This window comes from Macrobrachium nipponense, chromosome 21 (assembly GCF_015104395.2).
Source record: "Macrobrachium nipponense isolate FS-2020 chromosome 21, ASM1510439v2, whole genome shotgun sequence".
NCBI lineage: Eukaryota > Metazoa > Arthropoda > Malacostraca > Decapoda > Palaemonidae > Macrobrachium > Macrobrachium nipponense.
Genome location: NC_087212.1, coordinates 72,589,998 through 72,606,160, shown reverse-complemented (window position 1 = coordinate 72,606,160; position 16,163 = coordinate 72,589,998). Strand labels below are relative to the sequence as shown.

Below are 16,163 nucleotides of genomic sequence, written 5' to 3'. Positions count from 1 at the left end.
TATATATATATATCTATATATACATATATATGTGTGTTTTATATATATATATATATATATATATATATATATATATAGTATATATATATGTATGTATATACTTATTTATTTATTTCCTGTTTACTGATGTATTATATATAACTTTCTTTCCATTTAGCTCATGTACCAGTAACTTATCTCTTGGAACTTTCCACTCTCTCTCTCTCTCTCTCTCTCTCGGAAAGTTCCAGCGCATGTCTCTCCGTCACATCTTCTGCAATTTCTGTTACAAGAAGTAGATTTTGTTCTTTTAAAAGTTTCCATGTATGTACAATAATTCTGTCCTTCGTAGCAAGTTAGACCATTTATTCGAATCGATCTTGAATCTCTGTGATTATGCAAATAGCTGCCGTAATTTGAATTTGATTACTGATGGTCTGAAGTTTGTAAACTGGTTAGTTACTTAATGCAAAATTTCATTCGGGAGTTTGCACATACGCAGATATATCTTTTGAATAATCCAGCTTTCATTTAGCATAGGTCAAAATTGTCACTTCTGGGGTATGAGGACAGGTAAGTGCCAAGTGAGTATCGTACTTGAGATCGCTTTTAGTATCGGATTAGGAAGGAAGAATTTGAAGTTTCCATATCGAACTGAGCGAAATGCATCCTCAAAAATGTTTCACAACAGAGTCGAGGAATGTTTTTGCATGTCTACAAATAGGTTCCAATAGGTATTTATCTTGCGTCAAAGAGGGGATGAAGTTCTTGAGCCATGAGGCGCCCAAAATTTTCGGCAGTGAGGCTCGCAAAGTCTAGATGGCTTAGTGCATTTATGACATGAATTGGCATTATTTCATTGCCGTAATAAGGCAGTGGGCATATGATGAAAGGAATATTTATTTTTGTGAAACACTTTCTCATGTGTGGATGAGTGCCATCATATTCACGCTGGAGAGGCAATTCCAATGAAATGCAATCGGCTGGGTCACTGGTGAGTCGGAAAGTTGGATAAAACTTACTGATATGTTAGGCGGCAACCTGCCCAGGAAGAACCTCAGGTGCATTTGAGACCTGTGCTCTATCTCGATGTGTCAAAAATATATATATTGTACATATATATATATATATATATATATATATAGATATCTATATATAGATATATATAACAATATATATATGTATATATATATATATATATATATTTGTATGGCTCGGTGGTTACCAAAGTCGTCCCACCAATGAGAAATCCGAGATCGATTATAGTCGTGGGTGTTGGGTAATATCTTTGGTATATTTCCTTTAAACCTACTGTCCTTTGGTGACAATGCTGTATCGTTGAAGTGAGTACCTGGTAGTTTGTGGAAAGCTGTGAGTCGCAAGAAAGTTAACACCTTTTGAAGCGACCTTCTTATATATGTATTAGATTTATGGTGATTGATATAGATTAACATTTTCTTTCATAATATATACTAGGAACGATGCACAATGTGGTAGTTTCTGTGGTGCATGCTGTGTAGCGAAATAAACCATATGTAATTGGCAAAATGTCATTGTATTTTCCAATAGGGTGCTGTAGTGAATGGGACTTTCATTCTCAGTGGAAAACTGGGGAAGAGTCTGACTGACTGTCCATGATGTTTGAGGCTCAAGAGTCTGTGATATTACTTTAACTCATTGCCTCTTTGCTTTGACTTAGTTTTTAAGATATACATTTCTTTTCATGTCTGTGTATAATAATTTGCTATGGATATCCTGATTTGTGGAATCGCCATTTGTAAGTCCATACTCTTTTATGCGTGTTCCAGACGGATATTTATATGTTATTCATGATGATAAACCTTTTTGTCTGAGAATTCTGGAGCAAGCATATTTCCTTGAACTTCGAAAATCATTTCATCTGCAGTGCTTTTTGATCTCGAGAGTGCAGCATTCATCAGTGGTTAATGACGAAAAAAGAGCTTTTAGTGTATATGCCTCTTATCCCACGATGGTAGGCAGCAAAATGAAGCGGTTCCAAAGAATATTCAGTTGTTTGAAAATAAGTGGAAAGGTAATAATGCCATGACCAATCAGATTATCCATTTATGCGAAGAATATGGTCGGAATTAATAATCAACATTTTTTTTTTCACATGTCAAAGAATTTTGTGAGTCTTGGAGGATTAGAACATGAAATTAATGGTTCGTAGAGAATATCTTGAAACTGTTGATTTTATGTCCACTTAATTAAAGTTCGATTTATTCAGGTGAATGAGAAGGGCAGTTTTGGACGTACATTTAGGTGTGTGAAAGCTTGCACGGTACCTCAGTGGTGTTTTCTGGGCTTGGTCTGTATTTTTCCTGTATGTTTCGAAGAATAGTGATTGGGACTTTGGTGATAATGGTATCTCCTCCGAATTTTCACCTGGACTGACTGACTTGGCAAGGAGATCTTGATTTCATTGTCATGAAAGTTCCAGAGCAAGAAATAAGTGTGAGATTGATTGAGTAATCTAGTGGAATCAGAGATTACGCAGTATCTGTATCGCGAAGTTCCGGTGAAAAATAAATTTATTTTTAATAAATACGGTTGTTGCAAATAATATATTGTGTCAGATTCATTCATTTATATAATTCAAAAGATACTAGAAAACTTATTCGAGTCTACTAATCATACACGAGCGTCACAAGTAGCTCATGAACAGAGCAGAGGAAACAAATGAATGATCATGGCACATGTTGGCTTCATAATTAAGGACGATGAATAGTTTCAAAATTTCCGGAACATAAAAGATCTCAAACACTAAGCATAAATGTAGTTTTAAAATTACTATACCAATATTTTACTAATAAAACCCAAAACATTTCAGATCGGTTATACAGATATTGAATAAATTTTCCAAGAGCAGAGGTATATGCTACTGAAAGTAATGCCTGCTAGGTCACAGCTCTTTTTTCCTCTAAGCAAATTGAGATAAAGGCAACTACATACTACACATGAGTGTCTTTTTTCTCTCTCTATTTCCTAATATTATTCAGAATGGTCTCCCCTTGTGTGTGGTATCTTACCTGCCCCACCTTTGCTAATTGGGCAGATTCACCCTGGAAAAACTCTCTCTGGCACTTCTTAGTCCAGAATTCGAGAGCTTATCTCACTTCACCTTTTGCAGCGAAATGTTATCCTCAAAGGCTTTTCTTAAGCCCACCGAAAAAGTGAAAATCTTAGTGCGCCAGATTGGATTGGGGCTGTGATGCCCATGTGGCACCGCTGACCACTTCACTTGCGCATTAGTAACCTGTGATGTTGGCATAGAAGAGAGAGGTCGAGCATTATCGTAGGGTAAGAGCATTACGTTAATTTAAAAGGCTTGTCTTTTCATATGAATGGGATCTCAAGGTTTCTTGAGTGATGCTAGGAAATCCAAGAAAATCACCCTCTTTTATTCCCGGAAGTCACTCGCCCTGTTTTAGTTTCCCCTCGGCTAACGTTGTCGATGACTTTCCACTCAGCGGTTTGTCTTCAGCTGCGGTTTCGTCTACGTTGAGCGTTTTCACCCATTTTGGCACACTACTTTCATGAATTGTCGCCTCAACACACACATTTCTGAGCCTCCTGTGGATTTCGGTCATGATCTTTATTTTGTTTGTGTTCCAGATTCATGGCTATTCAACACATGAAAATAAAGAAACTGTGTCAGTGTCTATCAAGAAGTAAAACTTATTTTGTTTGATGTAAAAGCATCACATTTCGATGAATTGTTTCAGAGAAAGCGACAAGTAGGCACTGCTTTCATTATAATCAAAGACAATATATAGTAGTCATAACCAATAGGTGTCAGATAGTAAGGTTGTTGAGGGGGTCAACATGGTATCACGCGAAAAAGTGTGCTATATGTAACAGTGATAGTTCAGGCCAGTTTTCTCCATTTAATTCATAGTTGTATATTGTGGTATCTTATTTCGGTGAAGCCATTACCGTCGTTGCAGTTTTGGGGAACTACTTCTCATTCATTATGAACCTTCGACACCCTGCATGGTTTATACCTTTCATGACTATACCTGTGCATTTTCTGTTTGCGTACAAATATAAAGCATACACACACGCTCATCAGTTCCTGTGCAGATTGTGTATAGTATGTACACATCAAAATATACTTACACGGAAACAGTAGCGCGCACACACACGAAGAAAATTATATATATGATTGTGTATAGATTCGTCTTCCTTATATGCTGTTTCACATATTTCATCAAGAAAGTATTTCTAAAAGAGGAGAATTGAAAATGGAAGTGTTAGCACGTGTAAGGTTATTTGAATAAGTGGAATCCAGGATTAGTAACAGTGAATGTTATGAAATGGATGGTGGAAGAATGGAAGTGGGTGATTTGTTATAAGTTTAAGGAATAAGTGTAATGGATAATAGTAGTATGCGATAAGAGGTCAATTACAGCACAGGGTAAGTCAGGAAGGTAACAGGAGGTCTGCAACAGATTTTACAGAGCGTTGTTTATCGACGCAAAAGTTGTGATATATGAAAGGCTTATAAAACAATCTTTGCTTTATGCAAGCTGGCACGATGAATTTAGTGAATGTCTTAGGGCAGACATGAGGATAGAGAGATTGAAAGTTCTTGCTGAATGGTAAAAAAAAAAAAGTGTTGAGATGGGAGAAGTGCATGCAAGCTGAAGTTAGTAGGAGCAATGCGTTGAGAAGATTGACACATACTTAGCATAAGCCTTCACTTACGAAGTAGTTGATGTAGCAGAAGTTTTCTTTTCATGGTCATGGCGCCTTGTTTTAGTGGAAAAGGGATGCACGAGACAATGACTCTTGCCATGTGCTTTCTCTGGAACTAACCAGATATGGGAAACTTAACGCATGAGGCGATGTGGAGAGGCCTCTTGACTTGCAGGCTCTCAAGAATGCTGACACAGTTCTCAGTGTAGAGTGAAGTACTAAGTTGTGTTCTTGGTCATAATTCCTCTTAGGAGGATCACATCCTGATTGTATGAATGCAATGGCTAGGTGAAATAATCCAAAAATCATCTTAAAAAGACAGAAAAGTAGAAGGACGTTATGTAGAGTATGCAAAACTCAAAGATGTGGTTCTAGGGTTAAGAGTGATTATTTGTGTGTGTAAAACAGTATGAGGAGTGGATAAAAGTAGCAAGTAGTAGAAAGAGTAAATGAACGTTTCCTAAACAAAATGCAATCACAGTCATGACAGAGGGGATCAGGTACAGGTATGTAAGAAGATGGTTAAGGTAGCTAAGAAGTAAGTAGTAACTTAGACACAAGGCAAATAATGAAAGTAGAGGGGTTGATATGAGCATGTACTTCAAGGAGAAGTAAAGTTTTCTTGGAAGGAAGTAAATTGAGAAAAAAATGTGCAAGCCGAGAGGGATTGTCTGGATAGAATGCATTCAAAGATCGATCGAATGAGTGTTTGAATAGCTGTTGCATGTGGAGGCCAGGCAAGAGGCAGAGTTGATTGACACGATAAGGTTGGAAGGTGTCAGTGTTCATTTTGGAAGACCTGTGGAGGTGAGTGTTCAGGATAGAAGAGCAAGGGGTTGAAGAATGAAAAGACTCATAGTATTACATAGGATTGCAGCATGTTGGTAGAAATGTATTTGAATGTTAATCAAGGGGTATGAGATTTATCTAAATGGGGGAAAGAGGTGAGAGGAACAAGTGTTCCTTTGTATGATGGTGAAGTTGATAGAAAGTTCTTTGCAAATATAACAGGTAAGGATAATAATAGAATTTTAGTTAAGAAAGCAAGACGGATGGCATAAGACTTGATATACGAAGATATAAGTTATGAAATGGTCACGTGAGAAATTTGAGAGTACAGAGAAAATATGTACCTGGTTTGCAAGACCTTGAAAAGACCTGTGGTAGAAATGATAGAAGCACAATATGGAGGATATAGACGATGCAAGATATGGAAAGTATGTGTTAAGTGATTAACACTTTTTATGATAGAATATGTGGTTGTGAAAGTCTCAGGTTTGGTATAAAAGTGCTCTGCGACATTATGTTATGGCTTTATGGGTGTTTAAAATCTTTATGGATTAGGACAAGTGACAGTCCTAATTGAAGATAGTAGAGAGGAACTGAAGAAAGCAGTGAACAATTTTTAAAGCATTAGCAAGATAAGAGAGTTTTCAATAAACATGAGTAAAGGTAAGGCCAGGAAGGTAAATATAGACCAGTGAGAGTGAGCAGTGAATGTCTGTATGAGTGGTAGAAGACTGGGAGTAGTTGATTTGTTAGGTTGAGGAAGTGAGTCACTGAATAGGTGAAGCAAGGAAGGTAGCAAGGTGTGTGCAAAGGATTCGAAAGAGAATTGAAGTGTCAGGAGAAGGCAGGTCTGGAATGCAGGAGATTGTCGAGGATGCCCTTCTTAATGGAAATAAAGTGTGGATGTCGAATTTGAATGAAAGAATGTGGTTGAATGGGTTTCGACGAATTGTTTATATGGAAAATGTAGCATGAGAGCATGATAGCGTTGTGAGATGATTTAGTCATGTAAAAAAATGATGGGTCATAGATAAATGAATATACCTAGGAATTACAAGATGTGGGGGCCCTTGACATGCAGCTTATTAGTCTCTTGTGTAAATGCATAAAGAGGCTAATGTTGTGGAAGTGTTCTGCACCTGGGGTTCATCCACGAATCACCAATTAAAGTATGAGAGTGGCTGTATATTGTGATATCCTAGTATTCTCTCTCTGTAGAGCTATTTTCCTGTTAATGCAAATGGCCAACTGAAGAAAAAAAAATCTGGCCATGTATTTATATATTGATGTATAAAATTGCATTTGCATATGTGGCTGCTTTGGATTCATTTGCTTGGATATATCTGATCTGGAAATTAAATTGTATTAGACTATAATGCTGCACTGTAAAATTAATTATATGTTTAATATTAATTATTAATGTTAATGACTGACTCATGAATTGTGAAAAAAAGACGTACATCGTTTCATGACTGAACGCTTTCAATTAATTCAGAATATATTTGTTAGGTATTTGTTAGGTATTTTGAACACATGACTTATTCTTGATTACGAAATTAACTCAAGCTTGTTGAAAGTTAGGCATAAGGTTAGAATATGTAAAAGTCAGCGGGTAATTCATCTTGACATTTATATGTCTTTGTGGATTGATACGGCAGTAGTTGTTAAAAAGATGCAGGAAAGAAATAAGTACAGCCCTCGAGTTGTTAGCATGATGACGTAAGGATCCGGGTGGTACTCCTCTCAATTGCGACAAGGTCTTGCTGGGACACTATGCTTTTTCGTAGTCTAAGTAAAACACCCTTGGTTCCATTTTTGTATAATACTCTCTCTCTCTCTCTCTCTCTCTCTCTCTCTCTCTCTCTCTCTCTCTCTCTCGAGGAATAAATGCTATTATAAAGGTGAGGTTTTTATATAAAGCATTAATGAATTGGAGAATTGAGAATTGCGTTGATGTTCAGTAGCATTTATATGGACATTTGGAGAATTGAGAATTGCGTTGATGTTCAGTAGCGTTTATATGGTTATGTCTTGAATGAGAATCTCTACCTACACAGTAGATTAGACGCTAACACTGCCTACAGAAACGTTCATGATTCATTCAGTGTGAGGAAGACTCTATTTTCTGAAAGGAGATAACGACTCTGTTAAAAGTAAGTTAGGCTTTGAGAAGTTAAAAGGCAGTGTCATATGATTAAATCTTCTGGCGTCGTTTAGTATCTTGCTTCTTAGTTTACCGAGCTATATCCAGTGTCTTTTCTCTGTGGGTCTCAATTGAATTCGAGCGTGTCCGTTGCAGTGGTATCTCACAAACATGAACATGCGGGACTTTATTTCGGTCACAGTTATTGGGTACTTTGTGCAAAGGTTGGAGGTAAGATTGTTAATGATGCTAGAAAACGCGCTCTTGCAGATCTCATTCAGTGTAAATTTCAATCTGCTGTTTTTGTGTAAATATTTGTAAGGCTGTATGAGGTGAAAATATTTTTTACTTAATAATTTACTGGATTCTCTCTTGTTTAACTATAGTGCAGAGGTTTATAATATGACCGCTATAACAAACAGCAATCAAGATAATGAAGTGATGTGCAGTTGTAATGTTGCAAGTATTATATATTTTTTTGTTGCATCATCAAGAGGAATAGTCTTTAATCACCGAATTTATGTCTAATATTTACTATAATTGTATTTCAACAGTCAGTCGTTTTTCTAACTGGGAGTGTTTCCAAGGAAAAAGTGACCCTAATGTGTTCCTTTCTTCATTTAACTGTTGAATTAAGGACGATCCCGTTAAGAAAGCTTCCATATATTCTCTTTCATATTTCATTCCTCCACCTTACTTTTCCACCCTATCCTAAAATTGAATCCTTGTGCAGCTGCGAGGTTTTCTTCTTGTTTCACCTTTCAAACCTTTTACAGTAAATTTCCGTTTCAGCGATGAGTGACTTCATGGGTCCCATTGCTTGGCCTTAGGCCTAAATTCTATATTCGATTCACAATAATAGTCACTTCATGTACCAATAGTTAAAGAAGAAGTTCTTTGAGCTCTAATGATAGTAAGAGCCCTGATGATAGTCGGCCAGCAAATGGTTGTCGGTGAACGGGTTCATAGTGTAAAATTCGGGGCAGAAAAATGAATGAGATCAGATGTCATGTCGAACAACAACAACACCACTTACTGAGCTTCACATCTCCAATGAGATGACGTCAGAGTTTGTTTGAGAGAGGGCGAGGGATTGTGAGGACTTGGATGTGGATGGTAGTGGGTAAGGAAGGAAGTGTGGGTGTTCTTTCTGAACAATGGCAGACGGCCGCATTTACTCGAAGTGCGCATCTTTAATGTGGAAGGAACGGGGATTGTCAAGTCTCTTAAGTAAGAAGTATAAAGTTTTCTCCTGTGACTTAACGCTTCTTTTACCTCACCGAATCGGAGTCAGTCTTAAATCATATGATTGATTTTTAAAGATAAGTTGTGAAATGTAAAGGAATTTGGGAAATGAGATTTGGGTCAAAGTGTATAACATCATTATTTCATGGTTGATAGTATAAAGACAGTAGTTTCAACGTTGAGCAGACCATCTTTTCAGTTGCCATTTACGCGATTGGTTAGAACACCTGAGGGGCATTTTGTAGCAGGTAGGTCATATCGGTGGTGACCCTACAAAGCAGTGCTCTCAGACCTTGGTTGCGTCGCAGCCTCTGTGCTATGCCTGGTTTTCCTTAGCCTTTGGTTTAAGTTTTCCTACTTGAGCGTAAAATCTTCGGCACTTCCTCTTCATTGAAGTTATTTTAAGCATATATGTATATATTTTTTATAATAATTGCATTGTTTGTTGATTATATTTATGTGACTTGTGCAATTATAACGAAAATCTTTTTTTGCTCTTGTTTATTCCTTGTGGGTAGAGTGTGCTGTGGATATTTGTTACTTGAGTTCATGGCTGTATAGCCAATCGGTTTACGTTGCTAATAATAACGATAGTAATATGGTAACTACTAAAATCCATAGCATACATTCATTTTCATGATTTCATATTTCCCCCTAGGTCTGGCAACTTTTCTTATTCTAATTCTTGGAGTATCCTATGCTGCTAGATGTTATCCGGTATAAGCTGGTGATGAGAATTGTTTGCACCACGATTAGAGGATGTACCCCAAAGAAGATGCGCGCACATTTTTGTTTCCTTTTTCCAGATGAACTATCACGGATAAAGTGGCCATTCGTTCATCCGTTCAGTTTTTACTCCTCATGGCCATTTTTGCTATAACATGTATTTCTGTTCCTGAGATTCCTTTCTGAAACTAAAATACCTACCAGAAGTAGTCAGTTTGATGACAGTTTTATACAACATATAAAAATAAAAAAAGATTTTTTGTAGCAACTGTGAAAAGTGGTTCATCACCGCAGTAATATGAGTTTCGGAATTTGTTAAGAAACTGTTCAAAAGCAGTGTTTATAGTATTTTCATAATAGCCTGTGTGTAATACATTACAGATTAAAATCACGGGCAAAAAATTAAAGGAAAAGAAAATTTAGCAACAAACGCATTAAATAATTTGCAGCTACTCGTACAATCTTCCGTTGTTGGTGCATCAGTCAGTCAATCTGAAATGAATGAAATTCAATCCATTTTTACGCTAGATGCAGTTTGGATGCTGCCTCGGTTAAGAAATAAAATGAGGTAGAAATGGGTTCTAACTCATTCAAAGTGGACATGCTAGAGTTTCGTTCTTGTTGCAATTGAACTACAGGTGGCAGGCATGGGATGAAGACGTCCATGAAAAACTATATGGAAATCTGCGAAAGAGTCTTGAAGCCAGGAGGGAATAAACGCCACCTGCACAAGAGATAAACTGGTCAATTGAAAGCAAGAAATCGGCTTGTTGAGGGTAATAAAGCCGCCAAACCAGGAAATTTGGCGAACGGCGTTTCAGCGAGACTCGCCTAAATACGCCAGAGATGCCAGAAGCAAAAATATAAATTCGGATAATCTTTAATATATATATATATATATTGCTTTTTATACATGCATACATACAATTTTTACCACGTGCGAATCGGACTGGCACAGTCTACAAGAAAGCTAAGGAGATTAAACAGAAAGCAACAGCTGGTTTAATTCTTTAACCCAGAAAAAGCAATGAATCGCCCTTGAAATAGACGGTTGTACGAGTCGGGGATAACGGTTTTATGAAGAGAATTCCAAATCTCGGAGGTAAACGGAATGGAACTCACCGATCGACTCAGTGTGATTAGTGTTGGTTTCTAGAGCTGCTGTGAAGTATGGAAGATAGAACCAGAAGGTACTTAAGATGCCTTAAAGTACCACTTCCTTATTGATGGAGGGAAGGCAGGCATGGCAACCAAATTGAGAAAAGGAAGGATGGAATTACAACGCAATAGGCAAAGTTAATTGGAGATTTCAGCCTTACTAAGAAAGGAGGGTTGGGTTTTCATCTCGGCGATCAAAGGAGTATACATATTGATCATAGGAAAGGTAGAGCCGGCTCTATATTGATAGAATGCAACTCGTGATTTCAGTTATATTAATACAAGGAAGGCATAGATTGCCTTTTATTAATAACTGGAAGGTAGAAAACAGAACTCTGTGTATATTGAAAAAAGTAAGATGGCAGCTGCCCTCAAGTTACAGAAACGGGAATCTAACTCCTAAGGCTGGTTGAGATTACAAGCTGTAGAGGAAAGGAGGGATGGAATTACCATCTTATTGTAAAAGGAAAGTGGAGCATACAACTTTGCTAGGTAAATGAAGGATGGAATTATAGCCATACAGACACAATAATGTAGAAATCGCAACCAATGCACAAAACGAAGGTAGAGATTACAACTAATTGATAACAGGATGACAGTGATAGCAACAAACTGATAAACATAAGGCTGCTGTTAACAAGGAAATTGATAGAAAAAAATCAGAGATTACACTCTTATTCAGAAAAGGAAAGATGGAACAACAACTGGATTGACAAAAGCAAGTTAGAAACTGTAACTATACGACAAATGAAGGAAAATATTGAAGTTGTATGGTATTGATGTCAACGCTATTTATTGTTTTTGAAGGAAGCATTGCTACCATATCGAGTAAAGGAAGGTGAGACTGTAAATGTCTTGATAAAAGAGAGGGGAACCTTATCTGAGGATAGAATAATGGTTGACGCTTGACCTACCACGGAAGGAACCAAATTGTCCAAAAACATCCCGGCTTCATCTTGTCAGAATGAAGGGTGACGGAATTGACTGAAGTAGAAACGCCTGGAAATTCATTTCTTGGACCAACTGAACGAGCAGTAGTGTTTGCTTCCAGAACACCAGAGAGAAGGTCATTTGCTAGTTGTTTTCAGAAATGGGAAACAATGGCACTACATCTGATGACCTTAGCCAGAGGCTCGTTAGCGGAAGTAGGAAACTGGGTCTAAATCACTTTTGACTTTCTCTCGGTTCAAATACCATTACACAAACATGTTAATTGTTGACGCCCATTTTTAGTAATGAACAGTGTGATATATATAATATATATATATATATACGATATAATAGATATATATATATATATATATATAATATATATATAGATATATATATAAATATATATATATATATTATAATATTATAATATAATATCTACCACGGGTGGTGGCGCGCGCGCGCGAACTAAAGGTGTATATATGTAAAATTTATTGCACAACTGCTTATAAATAAACGAGTGCAATGGGACGTACCAAAAAGTTCTTCGGTAAAAAAAAAAAAAAAAAAGTCCTTTGGAATGTCATCGTACGAAATTACTGTTCGGAATGGCGTTGTATTTATACAGTGAAGCATTGACTCACTCTGTCTCTATTAATCAAGTAAAGGATGACAGATTCTAGAAGAAAATGGGAAAGGTGCCGGCCATAGCGTCTAATGAAGAAGATGAAATCTCATCTGAGAATGATGAAGTGAAATAAAATTTTGATGGGTGTGCTGTTGTAATATTGCGTTTTGTTCGTAATGCTATATCTATCAAACGCATACTGTTTTTACTTTAAAAATTAGGCACTACTTATATTTGTAATTGAAAGTTTCTAGACTTAATATTAGGATACATTGCTTCAGATAGCAGACTTCTTCTTCTTCTTCTTCTTCTTCTTCTTCTTCTTCTTCTTCTTCCCGAAAAGAAAAGGGTTTTGATAAAATCCGGATTATAACGCAAAGTAGTTTCACCTGCTTGTTGATGTATTCCGAGATGAAACCAAGAGTTGGAACCAAGAACTGGATTTTGAACTGGAAATTGCATTCTTATTTTCCTTATGAACTCCTCACTCGAAACGATTCATGAGTTTACATATATATATATATATATATATATATATATATATATATATATATATATATATATATATATATATATATATATATATATATATATATATATATATAGTATATAGTATATTTGTATATATATTAAAGGAATAACTTAGTACTATAAGGTTTGAGAGTGCTTATGGAAGCCACAGTTGAGGATGCAAGGAGTGCAATTACGTGTTTGAAAAATGGAAAGAGTATTAGCATTTGATGGGATTGGAAGTACGCTATGGTGGTGAAAGTGTGACTGAATGGCTGACAACTTGAGTATGTAAGGTATGTTTGGACGAGGAGAATGTTTCCAAGGGACATTCATTTACAGTAGAAACTGCAAAGATCAGTCAAAGAGTTCCAAAGTGTGTGCAAGAGGAAATGGCTCTGAGGGAATAAGATCGAGGGACATGTAATGAGGGCAAATGGAATCGGGGAAAATATAGGTAGTGAATGTTTTTATGGAAGATGAGAGGATCGGAGTAAAAAGATCTAGGATGATGATAAGTAGAGAGAAGAGTAAATGGAAGAGTAAGCGACGCAGAAAGTTACTGATTTATACAAAGAATTACGAAGAATCTAGGAATGTCCATAGAAGCCACAAGGTAAGAATGCATTGTTGAACCAAGTCTTCCCTTAGTAAGTGATGAGTGAATGCTGAATGTAAATGAAAGAATCAGGTGGAAGTTGTAGAGACGAATTCCTTTTTATCTAATGTTTATGGTACATGAAGATTTGAAAACGTGAGAAAAGTGGAAATACACAAGAGAATTAAAAGGGTGAAAGGATGGATCGAAGTACTTCAAGATGGCTCGATCTTGTGGAAAGAATAGAGGGTGAAAGGTAAGGAAAAATATACAATTCAAAGCGAGAGAGTGTTTGCGGCGTCGGGCATGCTTCTGGTTAACCTTCTTGTAGGAAACATCTTTTGTTATGGAAGTTCTCTACATAGGGGCTTTATGCATGATTCAGAAGGGCACTTGTCAGTGAGGTAGTCTCTCTCTCTCTTCTCTCTCTCTCTCTCTCTCTCTCTCTCTTTCTGTAAAGGAAGTTGGTGAATAAAGCAGGAGTAAGTGAGACTTTATTTTCTCCATAATGAAAGGTAATGCATCTTTTAGTGATAACTCTGGTGTAAAAACTCGGTCATGTTACTCTTTTGAGGCGTTTTCTTACAAGCTGTGCGGTATTCGTTACCATTTTCCGTATTTCGGCAACTTCCACAGATGAATTGCCTGTTTGCTTAGTCTTCACGTTCGCTTTGGTATTTTTCTTATGTTTATTTTCTCCCTGTCATTTTAGTCGCTTTTTAACTCTTAACTTGGTAGGTGTTCCGTTCAAGTTATGTTTTAGTTTTTATATTAGTAATTGTCAAAATATTTTTTAAAATTTTTTCTTTTTAGATTTTTTTATGTGCGTAAGCGATGTTTTTAGTATTCATAGTCTGTAATTTTCCAACCTTGAGGATGCATCATGTGATGTGAAACGTAGGCATAATAAACTTGATGCGTCTTTACGTCTTCAACCTGATTGAATTGAACAGTAGCCTAGTTGCAGGCGATTTAAGGGAATCGGTAAGTACGTGGAAGTGAGTCACTTTCTATCAACTGTCTTAACCATTTGTCATTTCTACTGGTTTGGAGAGAGATGTTGGCCGAGGAGAGAGTTAAAGGATTAACAAGGGGGTCGGAACGCCTCAGTGGCGTGATCGGTAAGGTGTTGTCCTGCCACCACTGTGGCCGCCAGTTCGATTCCCTGGTTTCCACTGAGGGGTTAGAAATGTGTATTTTTGGTGATAGAAGTTCACTTGGAACCAGAAGTTCACTCTCGACGTGGTTCGGAAGTCACGTAAAGCCGTTGGTCCTGTTGCTGGATTCCTGGTTCCATGCAACGTGAAAACACCATACAAACAAACAAGGGGGGTTGGGGGAACTGGGGTGTTATGAGGTGGTTGGGTAGTGCAAAGAAAATGGGAGAACAGAGGCTTGGTAGAAATGCACAATAACCACGAGAAGAACGTACATATAAGAACTAAGGGCAGTGCATTGAAATGGATGTCGATGTAATACACATGATATTCTCATATATATGGATAATTCGGATGGTTACTCCGAAACTGTATTGCACTCGTCTCAATCAGAAAAAGAATTGCTGTAGTTCGCTTTTCTCAGTCACTTGGTATTAGAGTAAACAGTTAATTATGAAAATAGTCATGAGTGGTTGTAGCTGTGATATTTTGGAATATTGATTAATCTTTTCTCCTTATATCTTTGATTAGATTTGAGTTCTCTGGACAACGTTTTTGCAAGACAGATGAAAGAATAGTAGCAATATTAACTATTGACATCAACTAATGTGACTCATTTTCTCTTAGATTGTGAATAAGTATTTATTTTCTTTAATATTTCACGTTTCAACATTAGGTGACAGATTTTACTTGGGCCTGTTTACCAGTGGCACATTTGTCATCAGAGCCAGATTGGTTTGTAAAGTGTGGTATAAATTTCGTGTGTTGTGAAAAATCATCCAGTGAAATCCGTTTAGTTGAAGGGGAAGGGGAATTTCTCGATTTCTTCATTTGACCGGAGGGATTACAAAGCCTGGAGTGTAGAGATAGGGCTGTTAATGCACATGCACAGAAATGATAAGATTTTAAATAATGTCGAGTCCATTGGTTAAAGTATTAAGAAACACAAGATGGCAGATGAAAGCCATTTAAATTTGACATGTCAGGCGGTGGGTGGTAATTACTTTAGGGAACTGATTGTTTTCTGGAGATTTGTAAAAAGGATAAAAATTCCCCCTTACTGGGAGTGAAAAGACATTGGGGTTAATCGAAGACACTAAAGCAAATTTTACAGTGCAATCGCTTTGGCAAAAATTCTTGTAATATCTAGACTTATAGTTTATATTATTTTATTTATTTATTGATTAATATAGGTATGCTTTTATTTGTTTCCTTATATTTTTTGGAAATTATGCTTACAATTTATTCTTACTGGTGTTCATTGTCTGCAGCTGCGTACTGCATTTTAACAGCAAATTTATAAATGGTACCTCTGAATGTATGTTGAACATACTTTCCGTATCTAGGTCGGTAGAGTAGAGGATTCCGATACCAACGGACTCCAGTTCAAGTTTCCTGCGACATTGTAAAAAATTGAAGAAAGGAAAGAAAGTCTCCTCCCCTACCCTTTTTCTGTGAAGACAAATAGCCATTGGAGGGAGAGAGTAATTGCTGCAAGCAAACACAGCATACTTCACCGGAACTCTGAGAAATCTTCGATGTCGGTAACCTATCGCCATGTATTTGGGACAATGGCAAAAT

The 16,163-nt window shown here is 36.8% G+C and overlaps 1 protein-coding gene across 8 annotated transcripts in view; it reads left to right on the top strand.

The window, feature by feature from the left end:
- The window catches only part of LOC135198163 (uncharacterized), a 904,910-nt gene that overhangs the window by 351,034 nt on the left and 537,713 nt on the right, over nucleotides 1-16,163 (top strand). The window lies entirely within an intron of this gene.